We start from the raw sequence: 19124 nt of genomic DNA, 5'->3' as shown, positions 1-19124 counted from the left end.
CTAGAGGCTCAGAGCTGCATGGGCCCATGCTGGCAAAAGGCCAGAAAATGAAAAAGGGCTGGGCATACCGTGTCCCAGGCTTTTAATCCACTTTCAAAGGAGAGTGGTTAATTAACTTGATTGGCCAGTGGACACAGGTGTGGTCAGAGTGGGGCATGAGGTCACACAGGGGCGTGGTGAAGGCATGGTCTTCCAGCTCACAAACCTAATCAGTTTTTCCTGTATGCCTGTCTACATCACAAGGACTTGAAATAAAACCAGGGAAACGTATTCCCATATCACTTCAAGGGCAGGGATGATTTAATATTGGGGCATACACAGTATGAGTTTCCAGACACATGTGCATATAAGACTGTCATGCCCCAAGTTGGACATGCTGGGCTGGAAGGCAGGAGAGGAGCTCTGCGTGCAGCTGAGGAGGGGGAGTGAGACCCCTGGGAGGGCTGCTCAGGAGAGGCAGCAAGGGTCAGATGTGCTCACCAAGGGTGCAGCCATCTAGTCAGCCTTACACTTTCCAAGATTGTTTTAAGGGAAACCATATTCAAGGAATAATCACCTTCATAAGTACTGTTTCCTAGAACTGACTTCCTGGGCAGTCATCCGAGGTAGAAGTTCTCTTTGCTACTTTTGCTTCACAAAATCTCTTTGCTTATGTTACAGTAGAGAAGCATGCCTTCACCCAGAAGGGATCTCCCATGGGGGGCATTTTCCTGGGGCTTCAGAGTCAGCAGGAGAGCAGGCACGTGGACAGTCCCATCATTCCTGTAGTCAAGGCAAGTCAATCTCCCTTCTAATTAAGGGTACAGTCCCTAGGCCCTCCCCATGGCGCATCAGGTTAAACCATTTCTTCCAATGCCATATCAGAGCGCTGGTTTGAATCTGTTTCCAATTCATCTCTCTGCTAAAACATTCCGGGAAGCTGTAGAAGATGGCCCAAAGTACTTGGACCCCCAACACCCATATGGGAAACCCAGATGGAGTACTCTTGGCTTCCACTTGGCCCAGTTCCAGCTCTTACCAGTGGATAGACTCTTCTCTCTCTCCCTCTCCCTCTCCCTCTCCCTCTCCCTCTCCCTCTCCCTCTCCCTTGCTCTGCCTTTCAAATAAATAAATAAATCTTAAAGGAATACAGTCCCAATAAAGTTGCACTTTTGGTTTTTATTTTATTTAAAGATTTGTTTATGTAATTGAAAGGCAGAGTTACAGAGAGGCAGAGGCAGAGAGAGAGAGAGAGAGAGAGAGAGTGTCTTACCCCCTACATGGCCGTAACAGCTGGAGCTGAGCCAATCTGAAGCCAGGAGCCAGGAGCTCCTGGAAATGAAGCAAGTAGCTTTGTTACAAGGCCTTTCATTTCTGTCGATTAAAAACAGCATCATCTTGGGAAAAAATTGCACTGAAAATGCATCAGTATCTGGCCCATGAATCAACTGTGTAGATGTAGAGGTGATGGAGCCATCTAGTTCTCCATTCCTGCTGACTTAGCCACTGAAATTACATGGTTAGTTGTCTTCGTTCTGATTCTTTATGCTTCCTCTGATTATTATGTGGCTTCCCATGGATCTTTGTCCCAATGTCCACATGATATCTGATCCACTGGGCTGCTGTGTGTCTCATCGTCTATGCATTCTTTGGCATTCTTACTTATGCATCAATATTGTGGGAGTTCAGTTGTGAGACAGATTTCTGAGACAGCAGTCATCTGCTAGTTGATATTTTCTGTGTGTACACTGAGTTGTGGGGCTTTCCCTGATTTAACGCCATCATTTACTGAGATGCTAGGTGGCTGGTGTTTTTGCTAATAGTATTTCCTCCTCAAATCACCTGGCTTTTTGAATGACAGTGTCTGGTTTGGCTGTCCCATTTCCTCTTGCCTGATGTCTTTTCTTCTAACTTTTCCATTCCATTCCTGTCTGATGAGACAGTTCACAGCTTATAGCTGTGGCTCCCAGATTTGTGTGCACATTAGAATTGTTTTGAGCATTTAAATACTCCCAATACCAAGTCTACCTCTTAGAGCAAGTAAATCAGAATGTAACTGGATAATGGATGGAACCCAAGGTAATTCTGATTAATAGCCAAGGTTGGGAACCGCTGTTTTAGGTAGACTCTCTTGATTTATTTAGCCCATTTGATTTCTTCCTTTTCCAGATTCCTTTTACACTCATCACATTTTTGCATTTTTGCCTTTTTAGAGAAAGATTTATATTTTTTGAAAGTTTGGGCAGGGAGAGAGAGAGAGACAGAGAGACAGAGACAGAGATATCTTTCATCCATTGGCTCACTCCCCAAATGACCACAATGGTGGTGACTGGGCCAGGCCAATGCCAGGAGCTAGGAGCTTCTTCTGGGTCTCCCACATTGATGCCAGGGCCAAGTTCTTGGTCAATCTTTGGCTGCTTTTCCCAAACCATTGGCAGAGAGCTGGATTAGAAGTAGAGCTGCTGGGACACAAACTGATGGCTACATGGGATGACAGCATTGCCATGATGCTGGCCCCTGTTTTTTTGTCTTTATAAACAGAAAATGCACTGCATATGAGCATGGGTTATGTATGATTTATTAAATTAACTGTCACATACATCAATAGCTTGAATAAATTATAGCCTACCATACTTAAAATTAACCATATTTCTCTGGAATTGCATAAACATATTTGAACATTGATAAAATATAAACCATATTCTGTGGAATTGGGTAATCCTAATATTTACTTTTGTTGCAAGTTGTATAGGAGAATGTGTACATATATGTGTGTATATGTAAATATATGTAAGTATAATGATGTCCCTGACTTAACAGCTGTTCAAATTATCATTTTTTGACTCTACTAGTAGTGATCAAACAATTTGCATTCATCAGAAACTGTACTTCAATTTTTTTCTAAAAATTTATTTATTTGAGGGGTAGAGTTACAGAGAGAGAGAAGGAGAGACACAGATATCTTCCATCCGCTGGTTCACTCCCCAAATGGCCTGGCCAGAAGCCAGGAGCTTCTTCTCGATCTCCCACATGGGTGCAGAGGCCAAAGCACTTGGACCATCTTCCATTGCTTTCCCAGGCCATTAGCAGTGAGCTGGATGTGAAGTGGAGCAGCCAGGACTCAAATTGGTACCCGTACGGGATGTTGGCACTGCAGGCCACAACTTTACCTGCTATGCTGCAGCACCAGTCCCCAATCTTGGAATTTTGATTTTTTCCCCCAGCTAGTGATGTATGGTAAGATATTCTCTTGTGATTGTAGGCAGGGGTGAACTGCAGCTCCCAGCCAGCCACACAATCATGAGGGTAAATAGCTAGTGTTGGGCAATATAATGCATTGTTAAGTTATGGTGTATGGCAAGTTAGGTATAAGAAATACGTTTTATTGTTATTTAATATTTTTTGACTGGCATATAAAAAATAAAAATTGCACTTATTTATGGGGTGTTGTACAATGTCTCAACACAATCATGCATTGTTCAAGCAGAATAAAAGTATGTATCTCCTAAAACTTCTAGCATTTCTTTTTTTAAAAATTTATTCATTTATTTGAAGGGCAGATTTTCAGAGAGGCAGAGGCAGAGAGAGAGAGTGAGTGAGAGAGAGAGAGTTCTTCCATCTGCTGGTTCACTCCCCAGATGACTGCAACTGCCAGAGCTGCGCCAATCTGAAGCCAGGAGCCAGGAGCTTTTTCCAGGTCTCCCACGTGGGTGCAGGGACCCAAGTCCATCTTCTACTGCTTTCCCAGGCCATAGCATAGAGCTAGATCAGAAGTGCAGCAGCTGGGACTCAAACCAGCACCCATATGGAATGCTGGCACTGCAGGCAGCAACTTTACTTGCTACGCCACAGCTTTGGTCCCTCTAGCATTGCTTTATGGTGAAAATATTCAAAATCCTCTCTTCTAACCAAAAACAATACAATACATTATTGTGGTCTCTAGTCACCTTATTGTACAACAGAATGCTAGTATTTCCTTCTCTTGTTTTATTGTAACTTATACCTTGCTCAGCATTCTCCAATCCCTGCTACTCATACTCTCTCCAGCCTCTGGGAACCACCACTCTACTCTTCTTTGTTGAGACAGTTCCTTCCATTCCTACTCTGTTCAGAGTTTTTGTCAGGAAAGGATGCTGGATTCTCTGAGATGGCTTTTTCTTGCATCTCTTGACGTGATCATCTGGTTTTTGTCCTTCATTCTTCAGATGTGATCTCACATTTATGGGTTGGTGTATGTTGAACCCTCCTTGCAACCCTGGGATGAATCTCACTTGATTGATCATGGTGAATCAACACTTTTGATGTGATACTGAAACTTTCGCAACTAGGTTCATCAAAGGTTTTGGCGGTTCAACTGCTATACCTCAACACTGCACCCCACTTTCCCAATAAATCTTTTTTTAAAATCTATTTTATATAAATGTGGCTACTCCTGCTTTCTTGGTGCTTCCCATATGGCTTGGAATAAGGTATTCTACCTTTTAACTTTCATTCTATTTGTCCTTAGTGGTAAAAAGCATATAGGTGGGTGTTCCATTTTTATCCATTCAGTCACTCCATGCCTTTTAATTGAAGAATAATGCACTTGCATTTAAGGTAATTTATTAGTAAGATCTTACGATAGTACTATTGATACTTGTTTTTCAGTTTTATTTTCTGTCCTTCTTAACATTCTTTCTCCCTCTTTCAGTCTTCTTTCATGGTTAAGTGATTTTCTCTGGTAGTGTGTTTTGACTCTTACCATTTTTTGTCTGTGTATGATAGATTTTGCTTTGTGTTTACCACGAGGCTTACAAAAACATCTCTTGGTTTATAACACATTATTTTTGAAATGTTAGCAGCTTACCATTGATAGAAAAAGAAACAAGAAAAATAAAAAATACTAATAATTGACTCTATTTACACTTTATTCCTCTCTGCATGTTAAAAATTTTGGTGTTCCATTTTATATCTTTCTATATTACCTATATCTTAACATATTAATGCAGCTAGCTATTTTTTTAATTATCTTGTTTTGAAAATGACTGCAATCCTCACACTAAAGATATAAATAGTTTATGCACTATGCTTACAATATTAGAGCATTCTGAACTTGTCTGTATAGTTACTATTACCAGTGAGTTTTCTACTTTCCAATATTTTCTTCTTACTCATTTGAATCTCTTTTTTTCAGTTTGATAATTTCTATCTAGAATTTCTTGTAGGAAAAGTCTGCTGGTGAGAAATGATTTCATATGTTTTCAATGGTATATCTTAATCCATCCTTTATATCTAAAGGATAACTTTACTGGCTATAATATTTTTAGTTGCTGTTTATTTTTTTCCTTCAATATTGTTAGACACTCATCCCGTTCTTTTTTGGTCTGTAAACCTTCTCTGAGGTGTATGTAGGCGGGTAAATTGGGATATCCTTATGTGCTATTTGTTGCTTTTCTCTTGAAACTTTGGACATTCCATCTTTATCTTTAAAGGTAGAGAGCTTGGTTACAATGTGTCTTGGTGTAGACTTGTTTGAGTGGAATCTGACTGCTGACCTCTGACTTTCCTGAAACTGGATAGTTATATTTTTCTCAAGGTTTGGGACATTTTCCATTATTAGCTCTTTCAATAAGCTCTCAACCTCTGTCATTCTCAAGTCCCTTTTGAGCCCCAATAACTTGGATGTTTACTATTTTAATACTGTCCTAAAGTTTCTATAAATTTTCTTTATTTATTTTGGCTCTTTTTTCCCCATCCAATGGTGTGTTTTTGAACAGTTTGCCTTTTTCTGTTTGATATAAACTGCTATTGAGGCCAATGCTGTGGCACAGCAGGTTACGCCTCTGCCTGCAATGCTGGCATCCCATATGGGCACTGGTTTGACACCTGGCTGCTCCACTTCCAATCCAGCTCTCTGCTAATGTGTCAGGGAGAGCAGAAGATGGCCCAAGTCCTTGGGCCCATGCACCCATGTGGGAGACCTGGAAGAAGCTCCTGGCTCCTGCTTCAGCCTAGCCCAGTCCCAGCCCTTGTGGATATTTGAGGAATAAACCAGCGGGTGGAAGATCTCTCTTCTATGTCTCTCCTCCTCTCTCTGTAACTCTGTCTTTCCAATAAAAACAAAACAAAACAAGGCATAAAAAACTGCTATTGATGATTTCTTTTGCACTTTTATTTTTCTAAAATTATTTATTTGAACAGCAGAGTGACTCACACAGAGGAAGGGGGAGGGGGAGGGGGAGGAGGAGTGGAGAGAGGAGAGAGGAGAGGGAGATCTTCCATCTGCTGGTTCTGTCCCCAAATGGCCACAACAGCTGGGTCTGGGCCACCTTGAAGCCAAGAACCAAGAACTCTAGCCAGACCTCCTGCATAAGTGGCAGTCACTCAAATACTTGAGCCATGATCTGCTACTTTTCTAGGTACTATAACAGGGAGCTGGATTGGAAGCAGAGTAGCTGGAATTCCAATGAGCACACCAATATGGAATACAAGAATACCAGGTGGTAGCTTAAACTGATGTACCGCAGCACCCACACTCTTCTGTTGCATTTTTATTTTCACTTAGTGTGTTTTTAATCTCGAGTATTTCTGCTTGAGTTTTAAAAATATTTCAATTTTGTTATGTTTCATTGTTAGAGTATTGCATTGTTTCTCTGTCTTTCCTTGAAGCTCATGGAGTTTCCTTAAAACAGCTATTATGGAGGCTGGTGCCATGGCTCACTTGGTTAATCCTCCGCCTGCGGCGCCGGCATCCCATATGGGCAGCAGGTTCTAGTCCTGGTTGCTCCTCTTCCAGTCCAGCTCTCTGCTGTGGCCCGGGAGGGCAGTGGAGGATGGCCCAAGTGTTTGGGCTCCTGCACCCACATGGGAGACCAGGAGGAAGCACCTAGCTCCTGGCTTCGGATCGGCATAGCTCTGGCCATAGCGGCCATTTGGGGGGGTGAACCAGCTGAAGGAAGACCTTTCTCTCTGTCTCTCTCTCACACTGTCTATAACTCTACCTGTCAAATAAATTTAAAGAAAACAGCTATTTTGAATATATCTCTCTGTTCTCTCCTAACCTGTAGGGTTTCTGATGAGAAGTCAGCTTTGAGTCTAATTGGAGACCCTCTGAAATTAATCCGCTGTTTCTCTTGTGCACATTTTAGATTCTTTATGTTTTACTGTGGTGAGTTTGATTACAGTGTGTCATGAAAATCTTTTCTGGTCATGTCTATTAGGAATTCTATGTGCTTCCTGTATGAATGTCCCTTTCTTCAAATTAGGGAAGTTTCTGTTATTATTTCACTGAAAAGGCCTTCTAATCCTTTCTCTCTTCCCGTGCCTTCAGGAATTCCTAGAACCCATATGTTGGGTCATTTGATAGTATCCTATAGATTTCAAACAGTGTTTTTCAGTTTTCTAATTTCTTCTTGTTTTTTGTCTGACTGTATAATTTCCTATGATTATCTTTTTTTTTTTCTTTGACAGGCAGTTAGACAGTGAAGGAGAGAGAGACAGAGCGAAAGGTCTTCCTTCTGTTGGTTCACCCCCCAAAATGGCCACTTTACAGCCGGTGTGCTGCGCCAATCCGAAGCCAGGAGACTGTTGCCTCCTCCTGGTCTCCCATGCGGGTGCAGGGCCCAAGCACTTGGGCCATCCTCCACTGCCCTCCTGGGCCACAGCAGAGGGCTGGACTGGAAGAAGAGAAACCAGGACAGAGCCAGCACCCCAACTGGGACTAGAACCCGGGGTGCTGGCGCCGCAGGCAGAGGATTAGCCTAGTGAGCTGCGGCACTGGCCTGTGATTGTCTTCTAAGTCTGATATTCTTTCTTCTGCTCATCGATTCTGTTGTTAAGGCTTTCCACTGTGTTTTTTATTTGTTCTATTGAACTCTTCATTTCCAAGATTTCATTTTGCTTTCTCTTTAAGATCTCAGTTTTGTGGGAGAAATTTTCTTTCATGTCATGTGTAGATTTCATTAGTTTGTGCATTTGTTTCTGATTACATCTAAGTAATTCTATGATCAATTTTTTGAATTCCATTTCTGGCATTTCTTCAATCTCTACATCTTCACAGTTTAGTATTGAAATGTTGTATTCTTTTGGGGTGTCATGTGTTCCTTATTCTTGTTTCTCAAATTGGTGTGTTTATTATTCAGCATTTGTGGAGATACTCATTGGTTTCTTCTTTGTTTTATTGCTGTGGGGGCTTTTATTTTTGGACTGTGTGTAGATTAGTGGAGTGTCTACTTTCAGAGAATACCTAGAGGTATGTGGTAGATGTGGCCAGGGAGCTCTGTTCAGTGCTCTAGGATGAAGGGAGTGTTAAGGTGACACCCAGGTTTGGCATGGTAAATCTTCTTTTAATCAGGGGGGAGATTTGTTCTGCTCTGCTGGTGTAGCCTCAACTCATTTACTCTCCTCAAAAGACACAAGTGCCTGGGCACTAGCCCAGTGGGTGTAATATTCATCCATACTTCCACAAGGTGCAGATCTGATGTAAGCAGGTTCCCCAGCAGTATCCCTCACCAGAGAACCAGGGAGCCCTGAACGTGTGGAGTCTCCCACAGTGACTGCCCAATGGCCCAGCCACATCCTGAGCCTTCCCACACAGTCCCAGTGTTTTCAAGGCCCTGAAATCTCAGTGTTTTCAGTCCTGGCACACAAGCCTCCCACAGTCACGAACACCAAGCCTTCCATCAGTTCTCCCTGCCAGACGCAGGGGTCTCCACTTGGCTTATTGCTGGTTATGAGGTGATCAAGGAGAGAGAAACATGTCCCCCTCTTTTTTTCCTCCTCTAGTTTGGCAGGTACACTGTACCCCACAGGGCTCCAAGCCAAAGTCCCTCCAGGCTTTTCCTGCAGCTTTAACGTCAGTGACTTGGGCTACTGCAGTCTGGTCTCACCTCATTCTCCAAATTGGTGTGGAGGCTCTCGGCTGCTGGGGTCCTGATTTGTGCATGTCTGCACCCTCCATGTAGGTCCACTGTGTCCCTCTACTTTGCGTGGAATTTCCTCTGCCATTTTCTCCCTAGCTCTTCCCTGAGACTGCACTCTGTCCACTTTCTTCTTCTCCTAGACTAGAGCAGTAAGCTCCTTCCCTACTCTACCATCTGAATCCAATATCATTCAGCTCTAGATTGTGCCATCAGTCTATGTTTCCCCCTGAATTTGCTGCAGGTGTAAAGTCACTGTTTCAGTCCTAGAGAGTGTCCTAAGCCAAGGCTCGTTCCAAATCCACAGTTGATGTGTGATTCAGAATGACTTGAGGTAGGGGGTATCTAAAAAGAGTAAGCTGTCTCTGCCAACCTCTATCTGACACTGTGGTGGACCCAGATTCCTTGTCCACAGTCACCAACCTGTGGTGAGTCACTGAAAGATTCTGCCTGAATCTGGGCCTCATTGTAGTAGGGCCAGCCCTAAGCTCCTATGTACTGACTTGGCATCTCCTTCCTTTTTCTCCCCCAAAAGTGGGCAATCTCTATCCATTTTGTGCTGCCTAGGGTAGGGGCATATATAGGGTATACAGTATTATGGCCAGCAAAACCACTACCCACAACGTTAGTTCATGCCTGGAACCCACAGCCCAGTGTGACCACTGCAGCACAAGGGTATAGGACCAAGGACCATACTACTAAGGAATGCTTGCTACTGAGGTGAACTGCCTGAGACCTCAGCAACCAGCCACAGGTGGAATTGGCTAAGATATAACCCTGATAGACTGAGGCCAGAGGATCTCCACCTGGTATGGGAGTGGGTCCAGAGGCTCTGTCTGTGGGCACTGGGCACAGGGCCTGTTAGGATCTGCCTAGTGTTAACTTTTTAAAAAGATTTTTTAAATTTGTTTGAAAGGCAGAATTACACACACACACACACACACACACACGCACACACATACAGAGAGAGAGAGATCTTCCATCTGTTGGTTTGCTCCCCAAAGAGCTGAAATGGCCAGGGCTGGGCAAGACTAAAGCTAAGAGCCTGGAACTCCATGCAGATCTCCCATGTGGGTCACAGGGGCCCAAGCACTTGGGGCTTCTTCCACTCCTTTCTCAGAGGCATCACCAGGGAGCTGGATTGGAAATGGGGCAGCTGGGACATGAACAAAAGCTCATATGGAATGCTGGTACTAAAGACAGTGGCTTAACCAACTACAGCACAACTCTGGCCCTCCAGTGTTAGGTTTTGAAAGCCTAGCATTGGATTCCAAAATACAGTCCTCTGCTCAGTTTACCGCTGTGCTCCCCAGCATCTGGAGTCTTGCTCTTTGCTCTCTGTTTGGGATTGGGAGAGACATGGTGGAGGCAGTCCCTAGGCTGCCTGGATATACGGTATCCAGAGGCAATGTGTATGGCTCCTGGCCTAAGCACAGGAGCTGTGGGGGCTTGTATGGTATTGGATTACCCTGTGGTAGGACTGATAACTGGGTTTCATGTCTAAGGTCTAGGCTTAATTCCTCCTCTCTTTTCCAAGCAGGAGGATTCGCTCCATGATGTGCTACTTGGAGTTGGAGGAGGTTTGGTATGGCCAACTCTTTCCTTTGTGCCACCATCAATGCTTCTCTTGGTATAATTTATTACTATACTAAAACAAAGCACCATGGTCTCTCACCTGGGTTCCTGGCTTGGTGTGTGAATGGTTGTCTAAATTGCTGTCTCTGTGGAAAAGATGACGTTGGGGGCATATTACTCAACTACTATCTTTCTTCTCCCACAAGTGCATTTAAAAAAAATACTTATTTGAGAGGCAGAGTTAGAGAGAGTGGGGAGGGGATCTTCCATCCGCTGGTTCATTCCCCTAATGGCTGCAACGGCTGGAGCTGGGCCAGTCTGCAGCCAGGAGCCAAGAACTTCTTCTGTGTCTCTCCACATGGAGCCCAAGCACCTGGGCCATCTTTCACTGCTTTCCCAGGCCATCAGCAGGGAGCTAGATTGGAAGTGGAGAGCTGGGACAAGAACTGGCACCAATATGGCCTGCCAGCGCCACAGGAGGACACTTAACCTACTGTGCCACAGCACTGGCCCCTCAAATGCATTTTTGACTCCCTGTTTTCCACTTCTTCCTGTACAAATCGAGGACCATCTGTAATTTGGATTCTGGTGAATTTCCAAAATAGCATATTGGATAGTAGGGGAAATATATGATTTCATTATTCAAGCAGAGATCTTCCATCTGCTGGTTCACTACCCAAATGCTTGCAACAGTTAGGACTGGTCCAGGCCAAAGCCATGAGCCAGGAACTTTATCTAGTTTTCCCACATAGATGGCAGGAACTCAAGTATTTGGGTCATCACCTGCCCCTACCGGGCACATTAGCTGGAAGCTGGGTCAGAAGTACAGGTGGGACTTGATCTTCGGCACCCCAATATGGGATATGGGTATAGCAAGCAACAGCTTAACCCACTGTACCACAAGGCCAGCCCTGATTAGGATTATTTGCAATGCAAGAAACAGAGACACATCTTAATTCCAGAGAACAAGTGAATTCCCCTTCAAGAGCAGGAGTAAAACGAGGTCTCGGCCTCACTGATGAGTTGGTTTTGGATTCAAGGCCACACTTGAGTCACAGTGGCGGGAGCTTTTCTATTTCATTTCCCTTTGTGCTCAAATTCCGGGGATTCAGCTGTGCCAGTCCGAAGCCAGGAGCCAGGAGCTTCTTCTAAGTCTCGCATGAGTGTGTAGGGGCCCAAGGGCTTAGGCCATTTTCTACTGCTATCCCAGGACATAGCAGAGAACTGGATTGGAAGTGGAGCAGCAAGGTCTTGAACCAGTGCCCATATGAGATGCTGGCTCTGCAGGGGTGGCTTTACCCACCATGCCATAGAGCCAGCCCCTGGGTAGAATTGATTGTGGGAAACACATAAATTCTCTGTTTGGGGCAGCTAATAGCTGCCCATATTAGTGGGGAGTGAGTGACCTTCCCTCTCTAACTAGTGGTATAACTGTGTTAGCTCAGGGAGTGTTACGGTTTGGATGTTGCTATAGTTTTGATGCTATCTATTCTTCCAAAGGTTCATGTGCTGAAGACTTGGTTTCTAGGGTACTGGGATTAGGAGGGGATGCAGAATCTGTAAGAGGTGGGGCACAGTGGGAGATTCTTGGGTCAATTCAGGACACTGCCCTTGGAAGGGCTTTAAATAGTTCTCCTGTGACTCCTTAGTAGTTCTCCTGTAAGGGTTGTTATAAAACCCTTTACATGGCCCTGCCCAGACCTCTGGCTTTCTATTTAAAGATGTGATGATTCTTCCTACACACACCTCATCATTTGCCGTGGGCCTCTTGCTAGAACCAGTGCTGTGCTATTTAGACTTCCAGCTTCCAAAGCAATAAGCTATTTTCTATCCAAGTAGCTTGCCACACGTATTCTGTTATAGCAGTGAAAAATGGACTAATACAGGGAGTGAGGACAAGGGCTCCTTGGAGTGTTTTTAAAAATATGCACATTCCCAGGCTGCTTAATGCCTTCTTCCTTAATACCGTCCCCACAGACTCACTTGTTGACCAGTAGGGCTGGGGTAGGGTTTTGGAATCTGCTCACTCAACATAATGCTTCATGGGTTTGATGACAGTCCAGGAACCACGGGCTTAGGTTAGGAGGCCTAAACAGGACAGGGCTATGTAAAAAAAAAAAAACCTCTCTCTTCTGGTGGTGATTTAAGAAATATTTGAAAGGTCTTCAAGTCCCCTGAAAATCTGATATAAAAGCTATGGACACTTTTCAAAAACACAGTGTATACCTACTCGTGAAAGTTGCCAAAACATTTCAAAGTGTTCTCTTACTTCTGAAGCTTAGCCCCTCCAGGATAAAGAAAACCCACTCTAAGTGATTATTCATGAAACAGAGCCCTTGGTGGCATGGGTAATAACTACCACAATAAAGGAATTATTCCCATTGCATCCTAGTGGGTTATGATGGAGAAAAGCGATGGCTCTTCTTTAAAAAATGTGTGCCCTTCCCATTGCACTGTAGGGCTCTTAATGAGGCCAGGCACTCATTTCTCTTCCTTCCTCTCCCTAGGACAGGCCGTGGCTTCAACCTAGCGTGTCTCACTCTGGGAAAACAGGGGAGGGGTCTCTTCCACTTCTATTTTTAGTGCGATGTGCTTTGGCTTTCCAGTTTCAACAATTCGAGTGTCTCCTTCATTTTGTTTCCCAAGCGTATGTTTTGCAGGTTGAAAGAAAGGCCCAATGCCACTGTGGTGTAGACAGGTAGATGTTTCCAGGTTCCTGATCTCCTCCCTCCACAAACACACAGCTATCATCCCCTAGCCAATCTTGCACTTCCATGGAGCTCTGTGGACGAGTTCCAGCTCATGTAGGGTGAGTAGAAGTGATATCCATACCACATATTTCTGGTCTTGAAAAATCACTCAAGTGTGGCCTTCTGCTTTGTTTTCCCCTTTTGGCTGGTTGGGAGGAAGGTGACATCATGGCCTTGGTCCCTGCATATGGAGGGTGGCAAAACCTCTGTCACTTTGGGTTCCTGAATGACTGCAAGGAGGGCAGTTCATTTGTCTGATTACCTGCTCAGCAAGAAATAGTCTTATTGAATTTGATGCAGTCTACATTTTGGGGTCTATTTGTTATTGAAACTAATCTTATTCTAATCAATATAGCAAGCAATTAATTTTGGACAACACACCCCTCCTAAAGACCCTTAAAGCTTTTATAAATTAATGAATATTTATGTATATATAATTGATACATATTATACACATAAGATCTTTCCATACACATATAATGCTTTTAGAATGTACATTGTGTAGCTAAGACCTGGAATCAACCTAAATGCCCATCAACGGTAGACTGGATATAGAAATTATGGGATATGTACTTTATAGAATACGATAGAGCAATAAAAAAAATTGAAATCCTGTCATTTGCAACAAAATGGAGGAATCTGGAAAACATCATCCTGAGTGAATTAAGCCAGTCCCAAAGGGACAAATATCATATGTTCTCCCCTGATTGGTGACAACTAACCAAGCACCAAAAAGGAAATGTGTTGAAGTGAAATGGACACTATGAGAAACAATGACATGATCACCCTTTACCTGATGTTGAGGAACAACTTAATACTTTATCTCTTTTAGAATTTTTTTTGTTCTACTTAATACTACTGGTTGAACTCTTTTTTTTAACATTTATTTAATGAATATAAATTTCCAAAGTACAGCTTATGGATTACAATGGCTCCCCCCCATAACTTCCCTCCCACCCGCAACCCTCCCCTCTCCTACTCTCTCTCCCCTTCCATTCACATCAAGATTCATTTTCAATTCTCTTTATATACAGAAGATCAATTTAGTATATATTAAGTAAAGATTTCAACAGTTTGCACCCACACAGAAACACAAAGTGAAAAATACTGTTTGAGTACTAGTTATTGCATTAAATCACAATGTACAGCACATTAAGGACAAAGATCCTACATGAGGAGTAAGTGCACAGTGACTCCTGTTGTTGACTTAACAAATTGACACTCTTGTTTATGGCGTCAGTAATCTCCCGAGGCTCTTGCCATGAGTTGCTAAGGCTATGGAAACCTTTTGAGTTCACCGACTCTTATCTTATTTAGACAAGGTCATAGTCAAAGTGAAGGTCTCTCCTCCCTTCAGAGGAAGGTACCTCCTTCTTTGATGACCTGTTCTTCCCACTGGGATCCCTCTCGCAGAGATATTTCATTTAGGTCTTTTTTTTTTGCCAGAGTGTCTTGGCTTTCCATGCCTGAAATACTCTCATGGGCTTTTCAGCTGGATCCGCATGCTTTAAGGGCTGATTCTGAGGCCAGAGTGCTGTTTAGGACATCTGCCATTCTATGGGTCTGCTGTGTATCTCACTTCCCATGTTGGATCAGCAAATGACCAGATTTCATTGTTTTTGACTGCTGTATAGTATTCTATAGAGTACATGTCCCATAATTTCTTTATCCAGTCTACTGTTGATGGGCATTTGGGTTGATTCCAGGTCTTAGCTATTGTGAATTGAGCTGCAATAAACATTAAGGTGCAGACAGCTTTTTTGTTTGCGTATTTAATTTCCATTGGGTAAATTCCAAGGAGTGGGATGGCTGGGTTGTATGGTAGGGTTATATTCAGGTTTCTGAGGAATCTCCAGACTGACTTCCATAGTGGCTCAACCATTTTGCATTGCCACCAACAATGAGTTAGTGTCCCCTTTTCCCCACATCCTCGCCAGCATCTGTTGTTGGTAGATTTCTGTATGTGAGTCATTCTAACTGGGGTGAGGTGAAACCTCATTGTGGTTTTGATTTGTATTTCCCTGATTGCTAGTGATCTTGAACATTTTTTCATGTGCCTGTTGGCCATTTGGATTTCCTCTTTTGAAAAATATCTATTGAGGTCCTTGGCCCATATCTTAAATGGGTTGTTTGTTTTGTTGTTGTGGAGTTTCTTGATCTCTTTGTAGATTCTGGTTATTAATCCTTTATCTGTAGCATAATTTGCAAATATTTTTTCCCATTCTGTCGGTTGCCTCTTCACTTTCCTGACTGTTTCTTTTGCAGTACAGAAACTTCTCAATTTGATGCAATCCCAATAGTTAAATTTTGGCTTTGACTGCATGTGCCTCCAGGGTCTTTTCCAAGAAGTTTTTGCCGGTGCCAATATCTTGCAGGGTTTCTCCAATGTTCTCTAATAATTGATCATGTCGGGTCGTAGATTTAGGTCTTTAATCCATGTTGAGTGGATTTTTGTGTAAGGTAGAAGGTAAGGGTCTTGCTTCATGCTCCTGCACGTGGAAATCCAGTTTTCCCAGCACCATTTATTGAATAAACTGTCCTTGCTCCAGGAATTGGTTTTAGATCCTTGATCAAATATAAGTCGGCTGTTTATGTTTGGATTGATTTCTGGTGTTTCTGTTCTGTTCCATTGGTCTATCCATCTGTTTCTGTCTGATATTAATATGGAAACACCTGCTTTTTTCTTCATTTCTGTTGGCATGGAATATCTTTTTCCAGCCTTTCACTTTCTGTGTGCATGCATCTTTGTTGGAAAGATGTGTTTCTTGTAAGCAGCAAATAGATGGGTTTTGTTCCTTAATCCATTCAGCCAGTCTGTGCCTTTTAACTGGAGAGTTGAGTCCATTGCCGTTCAATGTGACTATTGATAAGTAGTAAGTTTGCCCTGCTGTTTTCCCAAAATATTTTCAGGTATACGCTTTGAGCTTCCTATGATCTTTTACTGGTAGGTTTTCTTCCTTTACCTTCTTTCATATTGATGACTGTGTTTCTGTGTTTCTGTAACTAGAGTTACAGAAATCTCCAATACCTCTCCTGCCATGCATGGCGAACCCCACAACCAGCACCCTTCACCAGAGAGGTACTTCTGCTTTCCTTGATGACCCTACACCGACAGCAGCCTCACCCCAAATTCACAGCTTACATCAGCATTCACTCTTGATGTTGTGTGTAGCACATCTTTAAGCATTTTTGCAGGGCTGGACGAGAGGTGACAAAATTCTTTCAATTTCTGTTTGTTATGAAAGGTCTTTATTTCACCTTCATTCACAAATGAGAGCTTTGCAGGATATAATATTCTGGGCTGGCAGTTTTTCTCTCTTAGTACCTGGGCTATATCTTGCCATTCCCTCCTTGCCTGTAGGGTTTCTGATGAGAAGTCAGTGGTGAGTCTAATTGGAGATCCTCTGAGAGTAATCTGATGTTTCTCTCTTGCACACTTTAGGATCTTTTCTTTATGTTTCACTGTGGTGAGTTTAATTACAACGTGTCGTGGTGAGGATCTCTTCTGGTCATGTTTATTAGGGGTTCTATGAGCTTCCTGTACAGGATGTCTCTGTCCTTCTCCAAACCCGGGAAGTTCTCTGCTAGTATCTCACTAAAAAGGCCTTCTTTTTTAAAATTTTTTAATTTTTTTTATTTTTGACAGGCCTTCTAATCCTTTCTACCTCCCCATGCCTTCAGGAACTCCTAGAACCCAAATGTTGGGTTTTTTAATAGTATCCTACAGATTCCCAACAATATTTTTTAGATTTCTAGTTTCCTCTTCTTTTCTTTGGTTTGACTGTATACTTTCCTGTTCTCTGTCTTCTAAGTCCGATATTCTCTCTTCTGCTTCACTCATTCTGTTTTTAAGGCTCTCCAATGTGTTTGTCATTTGATCTATTGAATTCTTCATTTCATTGTGAAATGAAATGTTCTACTAGTTGCTTCATTTCATTTTGATTCCTCCTTAATATTTCATTTTCATGAGAGAGATTTTCTATCCTGTCCAGTAAAGATTTCTGTGGTTAAATAATTTGTTTTTGAGAACTTCTTAATGTTCTTATCATTTTTTTTTTGAGATCCATTTCTTGCATTTCTTCTATCTAATCATCTTCATAATCTTGAATTGGGGTGTCTTGTTCATTTGGGGGCATCATAGTGTCTTCCTTGTTCTTGTTTCCTTGGTTTCTGCATTTGTTGTTTGGCACTGTGGAGATATTCTTTGGTTTCTTTGCTGTAGTGGTTTTTCTTATTATACTGTGACTCTGGATTAAGTGGACTGTCTGGTTTTGATGGATCCTTAGAGTCTGTGATGGGTGTGGCCAGAGAGCTCTGTTTGGTTCTTCAGGGTTAAGGGTGTGCCAAAGGTGACTCACCCAGGTTGTTCTCTCTCACCCACTCGCTCTTTTTTTTTTTTTTTTGACTCAAAATGGAAGTAATTCTGCACAGCTGAGTGGAATTGAGGGTAGTTGATGTATGAAATCTAGCCCCTGTGGGTATTAGTCTGCTCTACCCCTAAGGACCACACAAAGGGTCTATGCAGCACTCACTGTGATCTCAAATTTCTCTGCAGTCTCCCACCAGGTTGCCAAGGTTACCGAGTTTGTGTACTCAGTGAGTTCTCTCAGCCCCCCTCACATTTTCACAGTCTTAGTTCATTAGCTCCACACCTTCACTAGGTCCTAACCTCCTGTTATTTCTCCCTACCAGAGTCAAGTTTTTCTGCTTGGCTGATAGCAGGTGCTGCATTACCTATGTCCAAAATGGTGTCTGCTCTTTGTCTTGCTCAGCTTTGCAAGGTGAGTGGAGAGAGAGGCTCGCGTCTATGCCGGTTCCCCTTATTTATTCATTTTTTCCTCTCCTCCAGTCAGCCTGGTGAACTTTCCCCAGTGGGGCTTCAAGCCTCGTTCCCTCTAGGCTCTTTCTGCTGTTTCCTCACCAATGTCTCGGGTTACCGAGGTTTTTGTCTGACCTCCCCTTCCAGTGCTGGTGCGCACTCTGCTGGGCTTCTGAACTGTGGGCATCCATGCTCTCCCATAGATCCTGCATGTCAAATCCACTAGATCCAGAAGAGTTTCCTTTGCAGTTTTTTTCCTGACCCTTTCCCTGAGTCTACAGTAACTCCATTTTTATTAAACTATCTTGTCCCAGACTATCAGTGTACACCCTCACTATTCCGCCATCTCGGCTCTGCCCCTCTGAACTCTTTAATTAACACACAATTATTCTCAGGTGTTTAAATTTAACTGAAAAGTGACTCATAGAATGGCAGATGCCCTAAGCAGCACTCTGGCCTCAGATCAACCCTTAAGGCATTCGGATCTGGCTGAAAAGCCCATGAGAGTATTTCAGGCATGGAAAGCCAAGACACTCTGGCAAAAAAAAAATGACCTAAATGAAATATCTCTGCGAGAGAGATCCCAGTGGAAAGAACGGGTCATCAAAGAAGGAGGTACCTTCCTCTGAAGGGAGGAGAGAACTTCACTTTGACTATGACCTTGTCTAAATATGATCAGAGTTGGTGATCTCAAAAGGCTTCCATAGCCTTGGCAACTCATGACAAGAGCCGAGGGTGATTGCTGACGCCATAAACAAGAGTGTCAATTTGTTAAGTCAACAACAGGAGTCACTGTGCACTTACTCCTCATGTAGGATCTCTGTCCTTAATGTGCTGTACATTGTGATTTAATGCAATAACTAGTACTCAAACAGTATTTTTCACTTTGTGTTTCTGTGTGGGTGCAAACTGTTGAAATCTTTACTTAATATATACTAAATTGATCTTCTGTATATAAAGAGAATTGAAAATGAATCTTGATGTGAATGGAAGGGGAGAGAGAGTAGGAGAGGGGAGGGTTGCGGGTGGGAGGGAAGTTATGGGGGGGAGCCATTGTAATCCATAAGCTGTACTTTGGAAATTTATATTCATTAAATAAAAGTT

The 19124-nt window shown here is 43.0% G+C and overlaps 1 protein-coding gene across 3 annotated transcripts in view; it reads left to right on the top strand.

Moving 5' to 3' along the window:
• Positions 1-19124, top strand: part of LOC127491794 (uncharacterized) — a 124141-nt gene that overhangs the window by 57811 nt on the left and 47206 nt on the right. For 2 of the 3 annotated variants that reach the window (XM_070071065.1, XM_070071064.1), the window contains one exon: positions 661-19028. The exons of the other annotated variant lie outside the window; for it this stretch is intronic. The gene's annotated coding sequence lies outside the window, so the exon portion shown is untranslated. Of the gene's footprint in view, positions 1-660; positions 19029-19124 lie in introns of those variants that run through there. 3 annotated transcript variants of the gene reach the window in all.

The sequence above is a fragment of the Oryctolagus cuniculus genome, chromosome 3 (genome assembly GCF_964237555.1).
Source record: "Oryctolagus cuniculus chromosome 3, mOryCun1.1, whole genome shotgun sequence".
Lineage (NCBI taxonomy): Eukaryota > Metazoa > Chordata > Mammalia > Lagomorpha > Leporidae > Oryctolagus > Oryctolagus cuniculus.
Note: the sequence above shows the minus strand (reverse complement) of the source record. Positions and strands in the feature narration are given on the sequence as shown.